The following is a 15,490-nucleotide window of genomic DNA, read 5'->3' as shown; positions in this document are numbered from 1 at the left end:
TACAAACGTATAAACCACTAGCAAAAGTTGGCTTCTTACGACACAACTTCTCACAAGCTTATATAGGCATTAAAACCAATGCTTAGATAAGAACAACATATTAATCCCACTATTAACTAGTCAAGTTATGACATAACATGCAAGATATAATCAATGAAAGTATACCACTAATATCAATATGAAAATAATCAAGTAAAATAATTTAGTTTAGAGAATAGTGAATAGTAAATCAAGAATTTCCTACGCAAGTCTAGGGCTTCATCTAAGCCCTAGCTTATTATTTAGCTACTTATAAACATGGTGATAGAAGCAAAACAGTAAGGAAGAGAAGTCATTCACAAAACCGTCATCCTGTGTGGTGGCTTCTTCTTTTTCTTCTCTAGCAGTTTCTTTGAAAGGTTTGTCATTTTGTGTGATCCGGGCCGAGAGAGAGAGAGAGCTCAACTTCCTTTGTTTATATAGGGATGGATTAGGGCGTACAAGCCTTGTAACTTATTTAGAAAGCTTCCTTTCCGTGTTTTAATCCCTTTTGGAACTATCTAAATTGAGTTCAAGCGGTGGAGGGAAGCTACGAAGGGTGCTGTGAAAACACTGGAATTCTGCGTTTTAATAAGGGGGCGCTGGTCGCGCTCTCGAATAGGCATCTTAGGGCGCTAGTGCGCTCGACCTCTTGACCATAGTGCCTTAACTTTTCACAGTAGCTTTATAATATCTCATACATGCTATTTCCAACCTTGTTTCATGTATTCTCTATGGAGTGAAGTCGTGAGGATCTTACAACCACATAAAGTCCTCAGTCTCAGCCCGTTTCGTCATATTCACGTTGATTCCTGTAAAACCAAAGAAACAGACTAATCAAAGAAACTTATACTAATTAAGTAGATAATATAATATAAATATGGGCATAAATGTGTATCATTTATGTGCTTATCAGTTTACCTTATTAATTGGTTGTCTTAGTCGACGACTATTTCTTGGCACCTCCATTGTCTAACTACTCGCATCGTCTACTTTTTCACTTTCCACATTTCCTCTCATTTGGTTATCTTCCATTCCTCTCTCCTCTTTATTATCTCTCAGATCATTTTGTCTCTCATTTTTCTCTTCTCTCAATTCTCTAATTTGCTATTGCATATCTTCTCTCATTTCTCTAATTTGTTGTTGTACCTCAAACATTTGATCCTCAAGTGGTTTATCTTCATGTTTTAAAAAGTTTGAGTCTTCCATTTTAGTGTTTTGATTAAGTTTGATTGAGTTGTTTAAAATTTAGGGTTTAAGGATTAAGGTTTATGAGTTTTAAATGTGGGGAGAGAAGGAGATCGGGCTAAAAAAGGTTGCAACATGTTGACTTGATGTAGTTAGGGGGGTGCCTAATACAAAACAAGTTTTTTAGGTCAATGACAAACTTGTCATAATTTGTTTTTTGGGTATGTCCAATACAAAATGGAAGGTGCCCGTAGCGAGTACCTTATTTTTCTCTCCTAAATAAGTAAATAAAACAAATAAGACCGCCCACAAATCATCTGATTGAATAAAAACAACGTGTCTAAGCACGTGCAAACAAACTAGCTATTATCATCATTATCAAGTAGAAAGTAGATTAGGAGGAAACAGTAGAGAGAAATCAAGTTTGTTTAGTGGGGCAATTTGGAGATTGAATTTGGTGAGTGTACTTTTCTCCCAATATAACTAGTTTAAAAAATCGAATTGAACATGCAAGTACTAATTGGCTTGATTAGAATGCTTGTCTGACATAGGTGCCATCGTTTAGAATTTGTAAATTTATATATCCAAATGGAAACAACCACTGTAAATCACTTTTCGTTCATGATTGTACATACTAATGTTTGGTTGAACTAGTGTTTTTTATTAACGGTTGATGACAGATAAGTACCCCTGATTCTCTCATTACTTCCGTAACCTTGTCAACATTTTTCCACAATCCATATGCAGTATAAGTGTTGGACAACACGACATATTTTCCCGCATTTTCCTGTGCTAGCTCAAAGAACTTCTTCGCAACAACGTCCACCAAGTTAAGACATCCATGAATTTGACAAACACCTAATAATGCACCCCAAACAACACTATGTTTCTCGCAAGGTGACTTTTCAACAAACTCGAACGCTTCATCTAATCTCCCTACGCGACCTAACATATCAACCCATGGTTTCATAGTGTTTCAATCTCGGTTTAATACCATAGTCTTTTATCATAGAGCAAAAATATCTCTTACCTTCACTCACCAAACCGGGCTCCGTGACCACAAGCAGAGAGAACCACAAGAAAGGTAAAATAATCAAGCTTGAACTCTTCTTTTATCATCCTATTAAAAAATTCTATAACTTCATCGACTCGTCCATTGTGCATGTGTGATGGTTTTTCCTAATCTAGAAACACAAATATTTTGTTACTGATCAAAGAACAATGAGAAGTATTGGATCAAGAAGAAGAAGAGATGTAGAAGATGATGAGTTGAACCACATTTTTTAATGGCTGCCTACGTATCCTCTGAATAGGAATCAAACTCAAAGCGTAGTTCAACTATTCTATTTATAAGAATAGACGAGGTTTCCCAATTAGTATTTAACTAGGAGACCGTCTCTTGTCAAGTCTCATCTTGACGAATAGATGAGGTTTCCCAATTAGTGTTTAACTAGGAGACCATCTCTTGTTAAGTCTCATCTTGACTCTTCTAGAAGCCTCATGTTTCCCAAGTCAAATAGGTCTCTTTTATTGACTTAAACAACAGAAAAATATGTTTAGGTTCGAAGTAGTAGTTAGAACTCCGAGCCTAGCAGTTGAGTTTCGGATTTGGAGTTCATAGTTAGGAGTTGGTTATACGAACCTACTACTCCAGCTAGTTCCAAAACCTACGAACCTGCTCCGAACCTAATAGTGGAGTTCCGGATTTGGAGTTCATAGTTAGGAGTTGGTTATACGAACCTACTACTCCAACTAGTTCCAAAGCCCACGAACCTCCTCTTCTTGCCTTACTTCTGAACCTAGGAAGTGAGAGGATTTGAACTTGAAGTGTGTTCTGGTACTTTCTACCCACACCAAGACCATATCTGAGGCTTAAGAAGATGATGCCACGTGTTACATACCTATTTGCTAAAATATGCACACACAGATGCCCCCCTTTTTTATTCATGGGTTGTGAATCAAACCCTTAAGGAAAAAGGCCGGGTAAAAATGTAAGCGACGTCTTATGCCTCAACTTTCTCTGTGGAATGTATCGGACCTGCCATGACCATGCCCCCCGAACCTTGTATATTAAGCTGAACTTGCTGAACACTGGTCCTGCCATGCCTTGTGATGATCCGGACTTGGACATTAAGAACTTGGTGAAATCCAGACAGACATGCAATACATTGTAATGACCCAGACCTGGTCAGATCAATCCCACCCATGTTTCACAAAGATCCGAACTTGGGATTACATTCCAAACTACTAAACTTCATGAAAGCTGGACCTATCATCACCATGCCCCAAACCTTGTATATTAGGCCGAACCTAGTATATGAGGAGCTAACACAAGGAATCGAAATTTGTCAAGTTCGGACATCCCAAGTATTATAATGATCCGGACTTGGACAGTAGGAACTTGGTGAAACCCGGACCTGCCATGTTTTGTGATTACCCAGACCTAGAATACTAGCTCATGTAAGGGACCGAACACGGTCAGATGGTCCGGACGTAGGTAGATTTCATCAAATCACCTTGACTCGAAAGTGCACCCGAAACTGGAAGTGAAACCCGAAACTGGGCCTTGCGAAACTTGAACTGGGCCTTGCGAAATTGAGCTGTTGAACATAACAAAAAGATACCCTTCGCTAACTTTGTGTCTACTTGCTTGAAACCCTTCCTTCTAACTTCTTCCTTCATCCTTTGAGTTTTGCCCCACGCGAATTCTCTTCCTGCCCCCACTCAAATAATTCGGATATATCAAAAAGCTCCAAAATTGTTTCAACAGCTCCAACAGCTCGTGTTCCAACTTCCAAAATTCAAGATTCAAAATTGTTTCAACCGCTCCAATAGTTCCAACAGCTCGTGTTCCAACTTAAAAGATTCAAAATCTATGATAAAATCAACGTGACCCTTGTCAAATTTCTCCTCCATACACCGGCATCTAAGATGTCAAATATTGAAGCAACAATACATGTATGGATGTTCTGCAAGATGTTACCGTCATAGAAAATAACTTGGACCAACTGAAGAAACTCTTCCAACAAGAGGAGTACAAGGCTCTCAAAGCCATTCTCAGTGGAAGATGAATCATAGTTAACAAACTCAAAGTTAGTTCTGAACAAGCTAGGCAATGCATCATCACAGGAAGCAACAGCTTGCAATAACCCAAAACCACACTCATTCATCCGGAGTTGAGTCATCCGGAAGAGAGAATAAAGGAAATTATTTATCCAGAAGAGAGAACACGTCCTTCCTTCAGTTCTTTTCCTGTATCTATTTAGATACCTCCTTTGTAAACACTTTGAATTATTTTCCTGTATCTATTTGGATATCTCCTTTGTAAACACTATATAGGTCCCTTGCTAGCTGCCATTACTACCTTAGATCCACAGTTTGCCCCATTGACAATTTCTTTAGAAGCAAACTCAATAAATTTGAGTTTGGTTGCTTTGAAGACCGCCAGACACAAGGTGTTGAACCTGTTCTTTCTTTGATTGATTGAGAGTTTGAGTCCAAAATGTGTTAAGGTTTGTGTAGAAGAACTTGAAGTTTTGGGTGTCAAGGTGTCAATAGCCACGTTTTCCTTTCTAAAGTTGCACAAGCAATTCCGGCTTTGCTACCACCACTTCCAGTTCCGAATATATCCTTTTGACCGTGCACTCTTAATCAACTTTCAATGTCTCACCCATCAGCTTCGGGACCTTTAAATAGCAAGGCAGTTTCGGATTAAGTACCGAGCAATGCCGTTTCAGGTTCAATTGATATAGCAGTTCTGGGTTATAAAGCAATTACCGATGTTTCTCTTTCGACCACGCTGAAAACTAAAATCCCCACTTTTGACTGGAATATTATTCCATTCGGTGATATTTTGGATTTGGGAAAGATCTGTAACACATTTGCAATTCCAAAAGAAATCAAAATTGAATATCCATGGACTGCTGACCTTGGAACCGATGAAAGTCCCTTGATATTCGTTGGACTGCTAAAAGCTGGACTCCGACTCCGCTTGCCTTCGTTTATGGCAGATGCCCTCGAGTACTTCCAAGTCTCGATCAACAGAGTAATGCCTTGGTTTGTTCGCAATGTCACATACATGCACATATTGGGCCAAAAGCACAATATATTGGTGACTTGCGGAGTAATATCATACTTCTATAAACTGATGATACTAAATAATGGAGACTACACTCTCTCTGCTAAACCAGGAGTTGAACACGTCATATTATACGAAGGTAAAAACAACGATGACTACTGGCGTAAATATGCTATCCGTGTAACTGGTGGTGAGTGGGGTGATGTCACCTTTGATAATAATCAAAAGAGGATCCGATCCGGCTTTTCTTTGTCAGAGGAGAGAGTGGACGTGGGACTCCCGTCTCTAACTACTGTGGAACTAGATGCTGTGACAGCCCTTATTGCACTCCCAAACTCTGAGAAACGCCCTGCATCCATAGTTCTAGACCCATTATTAATCTCAAAGTATCTTACTATGTTACCAATGGAGTTGCAAGCTTTGGTGCCTGGAGTTGGGTATATGGGTGGGAACCCCGAAACTGCTACAACTTCGTACCCAAGGGAGGCCTTTATGGCAAAGAAGGTCCTAGGTCTTATTTCCAAGTCAAATTCTAACATAAAAAAGGGAGCTCCGAAAAAATCAAATAAACCTCCTCCCGAGGTTGTTAGATTTGCGAAGGTGAGTAAGGCTATAAATAAAAAACATACTGAACGAGGAATTGGGCAAGCTTCCAACGCTGTCATTCTTGATGAAGATGAAAATCCCATTAGAACTGAAAGTCTAGAGTGCGTTCAATCCTCAAGAATCAAGAGTACAATGGAAACACCGAACCTTCAACTTTCTGTTTATGATACAAATAAGTCAAATGTTGAAATGGGTGGTGACACTATGGGGGTAGATAGTAATGTCGAGTTCCCTTTGACTGATATTGAGAATGTGGACTTCATGCAATCCGATCCGAAATTGATAACGAACCTCGAAAATGTGGAACAAACCTGCTCTGCTAGTATTGTATTTGACAATAACCGTGTTCCATCCATTGAGTCAAATAAAAGGAAATCTCCTTCTCCGATTACCCAAGATGAGGACATTCGCTTAAGGAAAAAGAGTAAATCGACATCTTTGAACTCTAAACTTGCTCCAAACCCATTTGTTCCAGTTCCTATAGTGCTTGGATTACCAAAGAACCCTTTGATTACTGACTAAGATACGCTTAAGGACCCTAGAGTTGCTTTGGGATTGGTTGAATCTATGAGGCTTCCCGAAGAGAAAGCGAAACATAAAAGAGTACTTCGCGCAACGACAGGCCTGAAACGAATGTGTCGACATATGTTGAAGATAACCATTTTGTACTTCAATTCCTTACATCGTTTCCGGTTGTCTTTTTGTTTATATACACTAGCTCCTGATACATAAATTGTAATTCTTCTGGCACTGCAGGCTAGCATGGATGCGTCCACTACTTATGCTCTGTTGCATAAGAATCAGGATGAAGTGGATTAATTCACAAGAGAGAAATGTGACTTGACGAAGCAACTCCTCATATCCAACCAAAAGATTAAAAGATTGGAAGGTGATTATGATATAAACAAGAGTAATGAAAGCCTAGCCGATGAGATTGAGCAGGTCAGAGCCATTCAGAGAGATCTTAGAAAGACCAAATAGAAGAACAGGAATCTTGAAAGAGACCTTGAATTCACCAAACTTGAGCACCGAGAAGTTCTTAAAGCAAAAAACAACCTAGCCGAACGAGCTTCCCACTTTGACGGCTGTTGTGAGGCATGGCAAGCTGACCGAAACCGTTTGAATGGCGAGTTTGCAACATTGAAGAATCAGAAGATGTATTATGAGGATAAGGCCACGACTTTACAAAAAGAACTGGACCCTTTAAAATCCGAGCTATCCGAAGTTAACAAAAATGCCGCGTTGACATAACTAGAGTTGATAGACTCTCAGTTGATAAATAGGGAGTTGGGAGAATCACTAAGCAAAGCTAATGCAGAGCTTGAGCTACTGAGAGATCAACTTGCATCTCCTACCAATTCCTTGCTTGCCCCAGTTTCGATTCTCGAAGCTCCTGAAAGGAGCGTAAAGGAGGTGAACGAATTCTACACCGAGCTAGTTGATGTGGTCAGTTCTGAAGCATACAAGAATGGTATCTCCACCGCTTGTCGCATGCTTGACATTCTTAAACCAGAGTACGACAAGCGATATGGTGAGAAACTCGATAAAGCTTGGGCATCCGGAACCCTCCCTCATGATGATGATGTCCTATATCCCGATCTTGAGATTGATGTTGACAAACTTCAAGAGAAGTTAGAGGATGATTTGGCCTCACAAAAGTATCAACAAGGTTCCGAGGGGGAATTTTTGGAAGTAGGTTATGAAGAAGACCATGATACAGATGTGCACGAGGTAGAGGAATTGACTGATAACTCGCCTGTAGCTCCTGAAGAAACCTGATCTTGTCCTGGTAAGTAAATCCTTAAAATGCTATTAAGTTGCAATTTACTTATCTATTAGCAATTGACTTTTGATTAGCTATACTTGAGTGTTTATTTTGAGTTAAACTTTGCTAAATTTGTTTCAAAATAAACAAGTATGCGTGCTATGAGATTTCTTAACTCCTCTAATGTCCAGGAGGTTATCTGGGACAATAAAGAAAGGTCATATAGGAAAGTAGGGTATGCCCCTGTATCAGTTCCTGTAAAGACCGTAATGTCGACAAAGCTAATGCATAAATCGACACTTATAGACAAAAGGCATTAGAATTGCGCTTAGCTAGATAAAACCCAAGCTAAGTGTAAACTTTCTTAAGCACACACATGGAACAACATAGGAGATCTTTCACTCATTATCCAAAGAAAGATTTCTTAAGGTTTTGATACAAGTTTGGCCAACATATGGGATCTTGCACCCAACATCCAAAATGTATCCCAGCATAAAAATAACAAATTAAAAGAAACAACACTCTGAAAAGAGAACAGTTTTCTAGCTTTACCCCCACAAGTTTCATCCATAGGCTTACCCCCCAAGACCACGGTCAACCTAAGTTTGAGTGTGTTTTTCACCGTGAGCACCCATGAAAAGACCTCAGTGCCCTTACGTAAAATACTAGTCATTGCATCCACGGAAGGGCACTAAGGTCTTTTTCATGAAAAGAACATAGTCAAATAAGGTTGACTATGGTCTTGGGGGGGTAAGCCTATAGATGAAACTTGTGGGGTAAAGCTAATTAACCTAAGTTCTGGGGGGGTAAAGCTAGAAAACTGAAAAGAGAAAGATAACTTTTATTAAAAATACTTGCGGAAATTCGCAGTGTTCCATGGGTAACACTCTAACAAAGAGAAAGATAACTACTATTGAAAATACTTGCGCAAGTTTGCAGTGTTCCAAAGTTTAACAAAAACTTCACCATCCATGGATTTAAGATAGTAACTACCATTGCCAACTATCCTATCAACGATATACGGACCTTCCCAATTAGCTCCTAACATCTTAGGCGCGGGGTCCATACGGAGGACCAAATCCCCTTCCTTGAAAGATCGAGGTCGTACCCTTTTATCAAAAGACCTTTTCAGCTAGTGCTGATAAGATACCAGTCGTAAGGCTGCAGATTCTTTTTTTTCATCCAACAAGTCCAATTCGACAAATAATTTCCTCATGTGAGTACTAAATCTGACTTCTGGGTAGTGACCCTCATCTCAGTAGGAAGGACAACTTCGGTACTGGTGGAGCTAAACTCTCATGCTAGTGGAACCTTGATTCGAGAGGACTTGGTATTCACTAGGGATCAAAATTCGATTCAATAACTAACTAATAGCCAATCGAATTGCATGGTGGAATTTCCCCCCTCTATATTCTTCCAATTCATTATATCCACCTTTTAAACTGCTTAGTTAAGTTAGTTAATTTATAATTAGTTTTAGTTTAAACACTAAACACATCACTCTCACCATTGTTCCTTGTGTTGGATCAATTGAATTTGTTTAACTCTTGAGAATTTAAGAGTGGAACGAATCCTTACTCCTTATATTGCATGATTATGTTTTGAGAGGAAGAAGAATTGATTTAAACGTAAAAACGGTAATATTACGTATTAGTGTTGTTAACATTAATATTAATGTTTTAACTGTTTTTACGGGTTATCAAATGGCGCCGCTGCCATCTTAATCTCGTTCAAGACAAGAATTCAATTGCTTTAATTTAAGGGGCAATCCCCCATTCTCTACCCACCCACCCTTGTTTGATTCTAACTGTGGTCGTCGTTTTTGACAAGTGAAAGTTCCTCGAAAAATACGGCGGCGCTGAAAGAAAGGAGCGACTGCGCTCAAAACAACTGGAAGTTGAGCGACTGCGCGCCTCTAAGCAAAGCGCGCTGCGCTCAAAACAACGAAGCCGAGCGGACGACCGGGCTATATGCATACCGGCGCCCGCTCAAAACACTGGAACTTCGAATTTGCACCGGCGCTTTTGCGAAGTGAGTGAAGCGCTGCGCCCTCGGATTTTTTGCGGATTTCGCGGGTTTGATTCAAATTTTCAATTTTCAAGTTTTTCAGTGTTCTAACTTGTTATATACACTGAACACACGCGTGAACAAGACGCTATTTATAAGCGAAGCAAGGACGCAATCAGGTATTTCTTTCTTCTACACCTTACATCTTCAGTTAGAAGTTTCTACTAGTATATCAGAATTGTTTGGAGTGTTGCATGTTTAGTTAAGTTCAACTTAGTCTTGCATGAGATTAAGGTCTGGTCAAAGAAAAACAACTAACGTAATTACACAGCAACATCGACAAATATGTCTATCTAGTATACCACCCATTACACCTTTAGCTACTATTCCACACACACCACCTGATATAATGGCTGAAGAAAGAGAGACTCCTCTCTCTGACTTCTACAAAGCCTTGAGCGATAGCCCCAAATCTTGCATCGTTCTAGCGGACCGGTGGGGATTTCGAATCCCCAAATATTTTTAATTTGTTACCCATTTTTCATGGTGTAGACCATGAAAAACCTTATCGGCTTATCGCGTAGGATTGAACAAGTCCTAACAACATTTCACCATCCTACGGTTGGTGCGGAACAAATTAAAGCGAGGGTATTCCCTTTCACCTTAGCCGATAAAGGCGGCATCTTGGTTAAGCTGCCCAAGCGCCAAACTCTGTGGACTCATGGGCTCAACTTGTTCAATTGTTCATGGAACAGTTTACCCACCATCAAGGCGGATGAAATGCTTCACAAGATTCATTTCTTCAGCCAGAATCCTCATGAATCCTTTTCAGAGGCCTGGAATCGTTTCACTGATCTTCTCATTGAATGCCCGCATCATAATCTTGTGAAAGACACGCTTGTTCGTGTTTTCTTCAAGGGGCTTTCACATTATCATAAGGAGGTTCTAGATATCATGACTGGGGGTAGTTTTCTTAGTAAAGGAGCCTTGGAGGCTTATAAATTCTTAGAAGATCAATCTAAGAAGAACAACAATTGGGGAGGTAACGATTCCTCCCGCTCCTCTCCTTTTTCTCTTGAGGTTAAACATGATCCCCAGCTTAAAACTCTTATCGATGCCCTCACTAAAAAGGTAGATGTCATCTCTGTTCAATAACAACCCACTCCAGTCATGAACATTAACTCTACTTTCGTTGTAATGTCTGTTGTAGTCTTGAGCATTCCGACTTCTATTGTCCTCTTGTCTATGCACAACCACCACCACAACCACCACACTTCAACCAGTTAACTCAACATCAAGGACAAGGAAACTTAGGTGACCAGAATAAAGGTATAGGGCCCATGACCCAGAACTATCAACAAGCTTTAATTCCAGTTCAACCATCTACAGACACAGTAGTAGTGACCTTGTTGGAAAAACAAAATCAAATTATGCAACAAAACTCCAACTTGATGAAAGATCAACATGATCAAAACTCTACTATGATGAAACAAACGATGCAAATGATGCAGTTCTTATGCCAAAAAGTTATTGACATGTCTTCTAACCAAAATAATAACCAAACAGGCGTGTTTCCAGGTCAAGCAGTGCCTAATCCTAAGTCAACAAACTCCGCCTTCGAAATAAAAAGTATTCAGTGTAATGGTAATATAAACCAAGGAGACCTACAGGTAGTCACTACCCTTCGTTCTGGGAGAGTAGTTGAAAACCAAGTGACTATGCCTAAAGATCACCCGCAAACTATAAATGATACCATACCAAATACTGTCATAGAAATTGAAGACCCTACACCTGTAGAGGTTCCAATATGGACTCCTAGATGGCAAATGGCTAAAAATAATGCAAAGACTAATAATACGTTGGAACCTTATGCTAAATATAAAGATAAACCACCGTATCCCGAGAGACTAATTGTGTCTAAAAAGGACGAGAATTTTGATGAGATTAGGGAAGTGTTTAAAAATCTAACTATCAACCTACATTTTCTAGATGCTATAAAAAGTCTACCTGGACACGCTAAGTTTCTAAAAGAGTTGTGCACCAAGAAGAGGAAAACCAACATACCCCACGAAGCCTTCTTAACTGAACAATATCCCTCTTTATCTGAACATAACGGAATTGTTAAGTACAAGGACCCTGGTTGTCCTACGGTATAATGCACCTTAGGTGATACCTTTATAACAACTGCTTTATTAGACCTGGGAGCGAGTGTTAACTTACTCCTTTTTTATTTATATAAACAACTGGGTCTAACAAAACTTCAACCAACCAAAATGACTTTGTAGTTAGCCGATCGTTCTATTAAGTATCCTAAGGGTGTAGTTGAAAACATTCTCGTTAAAGTGCAGGATTTTTACTATCCAGCCGACTTTGTTATTCTTGACACAGAAGTTGCTCATGATTCTATTCCCATCATCTTAGGGCGTCCCTTTTTGACAACCTCCAACGCCCAAATCAATTGCCGGGATGGCTCAATGACTCTTTCTTTTGGAAATCTTTCTGTGGAAGTTAATATGGTTAGACAAAAGAAGAGACAATTAGATTTTCCTGTAGAAGGTGAAGTTAAGTCTATTGAGAGTTCTGTATATCACATTAGTTCTTCCGATGATCTTGTCCCTACACTAGTACATATCCCTCTTATGGAAGAAGACAAAGATCACAATTTTGACTCTTTGAACATAACTGAACTAGAGAAAGAATTTTCAACCCTGCCTTTTGACCATACAAGAGATGGACTAAACCTCACAATAGACGAGATAGATGAATTCCTCAAAGATGGAGATGAATACAATAATTATATGGATGCGAACAACCTAGAGGAGGAATTCGACGAGTTTCTAAGAGCCTGTGATGATCCACCTTTTCAAGCACTACCTAGAGCACCACCCTACCACCATCCACCTGAGTTAATCCCTCATAAAATCCAATCATTCTTCCCACCCTTTTCTTCTAACACTTATCCACATTCCAAGTATTTTCCAAAACCATTCATTTACTCACGATCATTCACTTGGACACCTTCTTATTCAACTAAGTTGCGTTGTAGAAAGTTTTGGGGCTCGATTCTGTTTGGTGGTGCATTCCATGTTAACTATTTATGGAAAGATCCACAATTGTTTAGATTATTGATTTATGGGAAACTACATGTTAATACATATATATCACTTTAAGTCTAGGGAATCTGACTTTAAAAGACCCAAGTTTTCGTACAATACCAACATTCTGGAGTATAGGCCAAACAAAATTTTCAAACTTAAAAAGAGTTTTCCAATTTTGTTTGGGGGTGGCGTATTTTGGTATTCATTTCAAATCTTGTTGCCACCCTAAGCATGTCATGTTTACTCCAGTAGAGTTTGTGTTAGTTAGTACGTAACAGTTTAATTGTGCTTCATATTATCATATCATCTTTACAATATTTACATTACAGTGCGCCAATTTTTGCCATGTTTCTATGATAAATTCTTTCCTTATCTCTTTACACTTTGAGGACAAAGCGTTCGATTGTTTGGGGGTGGGATAGAAACATTTGCAAAAATTAGACACTTTTAGGATGTAAATTACGCACTTTTATTTATAAAATGTTAAAAATTATAAAAATTAGTTAGTTACATAATTTAATTGTGCTATTGAATTGTTTCATGAACCCCCTTCTCCCAAATTGTTTGGGGGTGGTATAGAAACACGATGTAAATGTTAAACACATATTAGGTTGTATATTACGTATTATTTGTCTTAAAAATAATAAAAATAAAAATAAAAAGTTTATGCTATACACTTAGGAATATTGGTATTGTTTCTTTCTCTATGCTCTTAATAATCTAGAAGTCTCACGTAGCTTTTGCATTAGAATAGTTTTTAGAAACTTAGGTTAATATGTAGGTAATAATCTTTGCATCTATCTATAAATATATTACATGAGTATCTATGATTGTTTTGGCGATAAGTTTGAAATCTAGGCTAGAGTACTTATTCTACAAATCATGTGAGAATATAGCCTAAAGCCTTATATGAGCGAAACATTTGAGAAATAACATAAGGGAGAAGTAAAATCCGGATAGAGAAATCACACGTCCACTTGCTTGATCACTAAACCATATCCTAAGCGAGAATTTAGGCCCTCTTTGGATCGATATAGCCAGAAATTCAAACCTATTAATTATTTTCCGCTAGTCGCCCCTCAGAGCCTTTCCTTAGCCTTTCATAAACCACAAATCCCTTACACTGTTACAAAAACAAAACAGAATAAAAAAAAAAAAAATCAACTTACCCAATCTAGAATAAGTCTAAGAATAGAATGAGTGAAGAAAGAAGAAGAGAAAAACCTGTGTAAACAAAAATTAGTTAGTTGCTTCATAAAAAGAAAAGAAGTTTCCATCCAAGGAAAAGAAAAAGAAAAATAGAAATAAATAAAAACTCCAAAAAATAGAATAAAAGGGAGTCAAAAGCCAAAAGAAAAAAGAAAAAAAAAAAATATGGCTAAGGATGGAAACAAAGTATATAAGCAAAAGAAAATAACAAGGTTTTCTCTAAGTTACATAATATGAAGACTCTATTATCTCGGACTTGTCCTTTTGAATATCCATTTTCCTTCCTTCTTAAACCATCTCCTAATCCCCATGACACCTAATAAAGACCTCTAGCTCGATTAGGAATATGTTAGTGTGATAGTAAGTGGCGGATGTGTTTGATCGACTCGGCTTCCTTGTTTGTCATTGAGATTGTAAGGTAAAGTGTGCCCACTGCTTGGAGTAAATGAAAACTTGAGCGGAGGAAAACCGAGTGGTTTTGTCTTGACATTTATGTAAGGACCTACTTAAGGGCTTATTCGAGTTTTGAGAAGCGAACACGCTAGGCATTTCATAGTATTACTCATAGTATATATATTTGTATCATAGATGATTGATTATTATGCATATAGTAGCTTAGGTTTTTTACTTGGTTATTCTTATTCATTTGCTAGTGAGATGTATAGATAGTTGAGACATGAATGAGGAAACAATAGTTTTATTTTTTAGTCGGTGTAGTTTAGATGAAGTTTGTGAGTACCTTCACTGGAAAACTCTCACGAGGCTATAACTCGTCCACTAGGGAATTCCTAGTGGTTTAAGGCCTTGTTGCATATGGTCAATGCAATCGCACTCAGTGAAACGAGAGTAGATAGAACTCCATTTTTTGTCACTTATGCTAATTTCTCATATTTGCTTGAGGACAAGCAAAATGTTGTTTGGGGGTGGTGCTTAGGGCGCGGGTCACTAGCATGAGAGTTTAGCTCCACCACTAATCTCTTTGATGGTAGCTCTAAACTCTAGTTCATCATTATGAGGTTTATCTCTAAACACTCATAATAATGAACTTGAAATTCTTTGCAAAACCAACAACTAGACTCCTAACTAATCATCCTCACATGGCTTCATGAACCTCCTCTAATGGAGGTTTAGCCTAGAGTCATTAAACTATCATTTCTCATGGAATCTAAACAAGACATAATATAAAGATTTGAACTTTACTTGTTTAAACTTAATTCGAAACTACTCATGCAATAATTGAATTAAACTAATAATGATAAATAAGTAAATCTAAGGATTTAAGCTAATAAATAAATGAAAATGAAACTAGATTATGGAGAACTAATTAACTTTATTTATCTAATGAATACCAATAACAATAATTTAATACTTAATTTAAGGCAAGAATAAAAACTAATTAATTAACCTAAAACTAGATCTAGAACTAAGGTTTAATGGCTACTTTTCTTATCCTAACCTAATTTATTTTCTAACCTAACTATCTACCATTAACAAAGAGCTAAGCTTTTGTTTTTATATGCT

The 15,490-nt window shown here is 38.1% G+C and overlaps 1 pseudogene; it reads right to left on the bottom strand.

The window, feature by feature from the left end:
- Nucleotides 1–818: 818 nt before the first annotated feature.
- LOC147474799 (pentatricopeptide repeat-containing protein At4g16470-like) overlaps nt 819–15,490 on the bottom strand; it is a 37,082-nt pseudogene continuing 22,410 nt past the window's right edge.

The sequence above is a fragment of the Coptis chinensis genome, chromosome 9 (assembly GCF_015680905.1).
Source record: "Coptis chinensis isolate HL-2020 chromosome 9, ASM1568090v1, whole genome shotgun sequence".
Classification (NCBI taxonomy): domain Eukaryota; kingdom Viridiplantae; phylum Streptophyta; class Magnoliopsida; order Ranunculales; family Ranunculaceae; genus Coptis; species Coptis chinensis.
This window is presented reverse-complemented; position numbering and strand designations above follow the sequence as displayed.